At 35.8% G+C, this 6,914-nt stretch overlaps 1 non-coding gene across 1 annotated transcript; it reads right to left on the minus strand.

Moving 5' to 3' along the window:
• Positions 1–4,832: 4,832 nt before the first annotated feature.
• trnaf-gaa (transfer RNA phenylalanine (anticodon GAA)) lies at positions 4,833–4,905 on the minus strand. The gene has a single exon. It is a non-coding gene; the product is annotated as a tRNA-Phe (tRNA).
• Between the last annotated feature and the right edge of the window lie 2,009 nt (positions 4,906–6,914).

A 6,914-nucleotide genomic window follows, 5' to 3' on the forward strand; every position in this document is an offset into this window, starting at 1 on the left:
TAGAGAGCTATCAATTTAAACATTTATTAGACTTTACAAAATAACTTCTAAATTTAAGTGAACAATCTTCACATGAACCCATTATTTACCTGTGCCCTTTAGCAAGTATTAAATATACAGAAATTGAATAAAGTTATCAAACACTAAAATAAATATAGATGAATCCTTAAAGCTACAAAAGTTATTGATTTCTTTTTTCTGTTGTTCTTTGATTAACAGACATCACAGCAGTTGGGTTATTAGGTTATTTGGCTGCTATTACTTTAAGAGCTGCCACTACTGAATGTGGCGCGGATCTGACACGCATACTTGTAGTTTTATTCACGCTTTCTGCTACAGCCACCGTATTTGTGTGTCTGAAAACTGAAAAGTCTCCCAGTTGATGTGGTCGTATAGATGTTCTGTGACTAAATAAACACACTCCTTGTCAAAAAAAGAAAGAAAAAAAAGAGAAGCGTTTGTGAGTGGGGTGGTCAACTCTAGCCCTGCCCCTGATTTAAATATTTTTAATGCAGTTAACCTGGGAAAATAAATCATCTGCGCTAATTTTGACAGCACTAGTTCTAACCAATACAAAACACATTAAGGCTACATGAAAGGGGGGAATAATCTTGACCTTTAACCTATTTCCAACTCCCTCCTGACTCTTAGATGCCTGAATATTGTTGTTCATTTAAAACAACAAACAGAAACTTCCTGGAATTTTTAAACCAGGAAAAAAACAAATCAAGGAAGGCCAAAATGCAAGGTAGGCGGGGTGCGGTTTAAGTTATAACAATTTAATGACGCTGTTTTTTTTCTATTTATTAAGTAAACACACTTACAGATTACTGCTGGAGTCTAAAAAAGAAGGTGGAAGTGGCCAGCATTTCTGTAAAAGGAAGAGAAATGTTTTCCTTATTGAGTTTAATATTGTACTTAAATTAGTCTAGTAGCATAAATTAATCCCAGATAAGATGAGAATGATAAGAATACAGTGGCACATCCTTATAAAGTAGCATAAATTAATGACATACTGAGGTGTGGTTCTATTTGCTTTATGACAATAACTTCACTCTCAATTACAAAAACAAAGCACTTACTATGGATAAAAGAGTTTACTGTCCATATTGATGACTTGAGTTCAAAATCTCATTTTATAATATAAAAACTGGGCAACTAGGAAGAAAGTAAGTAGAAAAATTTGAAATGTTGCCTTCGCAAATAATTTGGTTCTAAAATTACTAAAATGAAAATTAAGTTTTACCACTAGTTTACATACACTTGATTTTTAATACTGTGTTGTTACCTAAATGATCCACAGCTGTTTTGTTTTGTTCTGTTTAGTGATAGTTGTTCATGAGTCCCTTGTTTGTCCTGTACAGTTAAACTGTCTGCTGTTCTTTAGAAAAGTCCTACAAATTGTTTAGTTTTTCAGCAATTTTGTGTATTTGAACCCTTTCCAACAATGACTACATAATTTTGAGATCCAGTTTTTCACACTGAGGACAACTAAGAGACTAATATGCAACTATTACAGAAGGTTCAAACACTCACTGATGCTTTTTTCAGAAGGAAAAAGGATGCATTAAAAGCCAGGGATGTAACATTTTGAACAGAATGATGTTTTCTTATTTTGCCTAAATATCATATTTGTTTCATTTAGCACTGCCCTTCAGTAGCTACAGAAGATACTTGCATGTTTCCCAGAAGACAAACTCTGTTTAGTTTAACTCTGATCTTCAAATTCAAAAAGTTTTCACCCCCATCTCTTAATGCAGTGTGTTTCCTTCTAAAGCATAAGTGAGCCTTTAACTTTATGCAATAGTTGCATATAAGTCCCTCAGTGTGAAAAAATGGATTAATATTAACATCTTCTGCAAGGTGTGTGTAAACTTTTGACTTCAACTGTACTATCTTTCTGCATGAGAACATTCCACAATGCCTTGAGCCATAAAAACAAGAGTGACTAAAGCCCGGGACACACCAACCCGACGCAGATCCATGCCTGGCAGATAGTTTTGATATACATTTCAATCACATTTACGGCACTGCAAGATATCCGAGGGTTATAAAGAACCATAAAACGTTTAATGAGAAGCCAGTGGGGGACTGAACAATGAAACTGGAGACATTTTATGATGAAGGCAGTTCTACTGGAACATACTGTCCAAGCTGAAAAATAACCGACAACATATTTTATTAAATTGTGTCCTGCGCTGTCCTTACAACCAAAATAAATAAATAAAAAAGACACCAATGTGCTTTATGCAGAAACCAAATGTCATATACAACATGGGACATTAGAGAACAGAAACTTAGAAGATACTGGTCCCACGTGTCAAATTAACAGTTCATGGAGTTCAGTAACCTCTGGAGATTATGAGTAAAAATAAATTAGGCAGCTTCTTCAATAAGCAGCCGCAAAAGCATATAGTACAGAATGTCAAACACGAGAGCTTGACTGACAAGTATGTGATGATCGATTTAACATTGGAAGAACGGAAGATGTTTCTGTGTATTTGGTATGTGTGCGAGAGAGACTGTGTGGAGATGAAGCGGTAGCTTAGGGATTTGGATGACCGGTCATTAGTTACGTAATACCAGTTCCCAAAATGTGTTCCTGTGTATTTGTGTGTGTGTGTGTGCTAAATGTGAGTCATTAGACTCCAAAGACACGTTTGCACGTGTTGCACAGTTGGGTCAATTCCACAAAAGTGAAACTATACTGACACACTACAAATACTGAATCTGAAATCTTTCTTATAATGCATTTTAGAGAACTGAACCAATTTAAAAATTAATCTCAACTGATTTAAGACTATACATAAACACAAGCATATCACAATAACATCAAAGACAACATAAACACATCCCTTTACAAAATAGAAACAGAAGAAAATAGGAAAATTATCAAATATCGAATAGTTCACACATAAATGAAATTGTGATTAAAAATGACTCACCCTAAGCAAGGCCAAGATACAGAAGAGTTTGTTTCTTCATTGGAGCTGATCTGGAAAAAATTTAGCATTACATTTTGTATTTTGAAGGAAACAATGGTTTAAAGTTAAAATATATATTATTGATGGACTTGTTTCTTACAGACACACAGCTTTTTGCTTCGCAAGACCTTAATTGATGGACTGGAGTTGTGTGGATTTCTTGTAGATTATTTTACCAGCTGTTCAGACTCTCATTTTAATGGCACCCATTAAATTAGAGGTTCACTTCCAGAATGAAAATTTCCTGATAATTTACTCACCCCCTTGTCATCTAAGATGTTCAATCATGTCTATCTTTAGTTTAAAATAAGGTTTTTGAGGAAAATTTCCCAGGATTTTTCTCTATACAGTGGACTTCAATGGGTCGAAGGTCCAGACAGCAGTCTAAATGCAGCTTTAAAGGGCTCTACACAATCCCAGCCGAGGAAGAAGGGTCTTAACTAGCAAAACGATCTGCCATTTTCTACAGAAAAAAATACACGTTTATATACTTTTTAACCACAAATGCTCATCTTGCACAACCTCGACTTTGCACACTAAGTCACATTGGAAAGGTCACGCGTGACGTAGGCGGAAGTACCAAGCACCAAACATGCAAAGTAAGTCAAATGGCCTTTACAAACAAGGTAAAACAAGGATGTTGGGCGATTCTGAAGTTAGAGAAACCAAAGTTTTTGAACCCAAGTACACAGAGGAAAAGCTAATTGTGCGTGCGTGATGTTTCCAATGTGATTAGGTAATGTGTGATTACTTCAAGAGCTAGTGCAAGACAAGCATTTTGTGATTAAAAAGTATATATATACTTTTTTTTTTTTTTTAAGAAAATGACCGTTTTTTTTTTCGTTAGATAAGACACTTATTCCTCGGCTGGGATCGTTTATAGCCCTTTGAAGCGGCACTGAAACTGCAATTTGGAGCTTCAACCTGTTGGGCACCACTGAAATCCACTATATGGAGAAAATTTCCAAAAACTTTTTTTTTTGCGACTGAAGAAAGAAATACATGAACATCTTGAATGACATGGGGTGAGTAAATTATCAGGAAATGTTCATTCTAGAAGTGAACCTCTCCTTTAAGGATCCAATGGTAAGAAAGTGAAGTTATGCTAAATTTGTCCAAACCTGGGTTGTGCCGATGGATAAACAAATGGCCTGAGGGCGAGCAACTACTCAAATGAATTTAACAAATACTAAGTATAGAGGTATTAAATGTAGGCGAAAAAGAAACAATACATGACTAAACAGATCTCCAGAAGATGACAAATTTGTGTTCAACATTTTTGAGAAGTAAAAAAAATAGATTGCGACTGTGCAATGTTTAAGATCCGGCCAACCTTAGAAAAAATGCTGAAACGTTTATCCTGTTATAGTATAGTCCAAGCAGCTTCTTTGTGAGGCATAAAGAAGTCTGTAGTCAGTTGAGATGTATACTTCAAAACAGGTGCACTGGGTTCAACATGTTTAGGGAAGTTACTGTACCGTAATGTCATTCTGCAGTCCAGCGACTTCCATGCTTTTCTGGTCAGCACAAGTTTAATGGCCTCTCTCCCGTTTTCCACGAGGTAAGACAACTGAATTGTTGAATAACATCGCCCTCTGGCGTAATTAGAACAAAATCGCAGGGTGGATTAAATGAACTACAACTACAGCGACACCATCAGGTCATAATATGTACGCCACACTGACTACATAGCAGCCGGAGAGAGAGGTAGACCACAGTACTTGCAGTATTTAAAGTTTCATCGACTTTGCTTTTATATCGTACGGTTTTTCTTCTTGTCTTTTCTAACATAGCGTATGCCTGTTAACGAAAAGTTACTTATCGACACTCTGAGGTGAGGAAAAAGATTGCCGAAACCCGGGATCGAACCAGGGACCTTTAGATCTTCAGTCTAACGCTCTCCCAACTGAGCTATTTCGGCTTGTGATGTAACGGTTTTTAGTGTTTGTATTTAAGGGCTTACAGCATATGTGCTCTTACTGGAATATACAAAATTACGATAACTAATAATATTAAGTACACAATATTCATATTCATAATATTAAGTAAACAATATTCATATTTAGTATTTTACATGGTTTGTTTGACGGAACTAGTCCACTCGTTATTTATGTGTATCTTAGTATAGCAAAACACCTTACTAATGACTGAAGGGCGATGATTGAAAGAAAATCTGATTGATTGAAATCTGTTTGGATGCCATTTTGCGTCTTTTGGTATTAATGTATTCCCACAAGAAACGTACAAGCATTTTGCAAGGGTTAATATAATAAAATAAGGCCATATGAACAAGGAAAACCAAGAGAAAAAGTGAATAAATGATACGAAAACTAAGAGGTTAACGTTTAGATACTGAATCTATGAGCAACACACATGGGAATGTGTACTTGATGCCTGATTCAGACAACATGGGATTCATCCTTCTGCTAGTTATTCCACCCACACGAATCTCTCTCTCGCTGTCCCTCTCTCTCTTTTCCTGTCCTCCAAGGTGACTTTCCCCTTGCACAGGCAGATCTTCTTTGTTCTTATGCAAGTCTATAAAAGAGAGGAGTGAGGACAGAACGAACGGAGGGAAAGCAAGGCACAGTCAGTGATAAAAAGAAGAAAGCTGATGACAGTGAGTGGAACAGATGAGATTAAAAAAGATGCATGTGTGAGAGAGAGAACAGTGAGGGAGGAAGCAAGAGAGAGAGAGATATTTTAATGAATACATGGCAGTATTTTCATGTTGCATACAGTAAGAAAAAAATATTTCCCACCCACCCTCGCTCTTCCTCCTTTCTCTGAGTGCTCATGAAGGCACACAAACAGAGGCATCCATACTAATCAGCATGCTTGAGTTTTGAAAATTAAAAGAGGAAGAGTATCAGACACAAACAAGCAGGGAGATGAGAGATGAGAATAAGATGCTGATTATACTACTTAATATGTAATATGTAAATTTGATTAAGCACATCACTTTTCCTCATTTGAAAATAAATGAATAATTCCAAATAGGTCATTTGAATGCACCCATAATAACTGCCTTAATTAGATGTGGACATATGTGCATTCTCACATTTATTTTTCTGAAATTAACTGCTGTGACTATACTTATTTTGCACATTTTGCATAACCTCTCATTTATTAGTACCTACAGTATGCATGAACACTTACTAAAAAACTATGGTATTTTAGAAATACCTTGGAATAAAGAGTACACATCTATTTATTTATTTTATTTTGTACTGCCTTTCAGAGGCTACAGAGGACACTTAAATGTTTTCCAGAAGACAAAATAAGTTTAATTTACCCTTCTCTTTAAATTCAAAAAGTCTGGAAAAACAAAGAATTTGTGGAACCTGAAGGATTTATCTGAAGAACAGCAGGCAGCTTAACTGTTCAGGACAAACAAGGGACTCATAAACAACCATCACTAAACAAAAAACACAACTGTGGATCATTCAGGTAACAACGCAGTATTAAAATCAAGGGGATGTAAACTTTTGAATGGGGTCATTTTTATAAATTCAACTATTAACTATTAAACGTCTTTTATATGAAATATCTTATTCAGGTCAGTACTAAATAAACAATAACATGCATTTTGTATGATCCCTCTTATTTTGGTAAAATAATTAACATTTAGCAGATTCTGAAAGAGGGATGTAAACTTTGGACCTCAACCTGTAGCAGATCTGTATAGGTGGAGCTGCGGAGGTGGAGGGTTTCAGTGGAACTCGGAAAGCGTGCTGCAAAATTCTCTAGTCATTTGAATGTAAAGCAGCAAGCTCATTGGCTGTGTATGCAACATGAACCAATCAGCTTGTGCCAAGTAGTTTAACACTGAATATAATCAGTTTGTGTTAATGATCTATCAGCCTGCGCAATCTGAAGTTTAATGACAGAACTTGCCATTTTTTATTCAGCAAGTTAATCTAAGGTGAT

Source organism: Garra rufa, chromosome 12 (genome assembly GCF_049309525.1).
Source record: "Garra rufa chromosome 12, GarRuf1.0, whole genome shotgun sequence".
Classification (NCBI taxonomy): domain Eukaryota; kingdom Metazoa; phylum Chordata; class Actinopteri; order Cypriniformes; family Cyprinidae; genus Garra; species Garra rufa.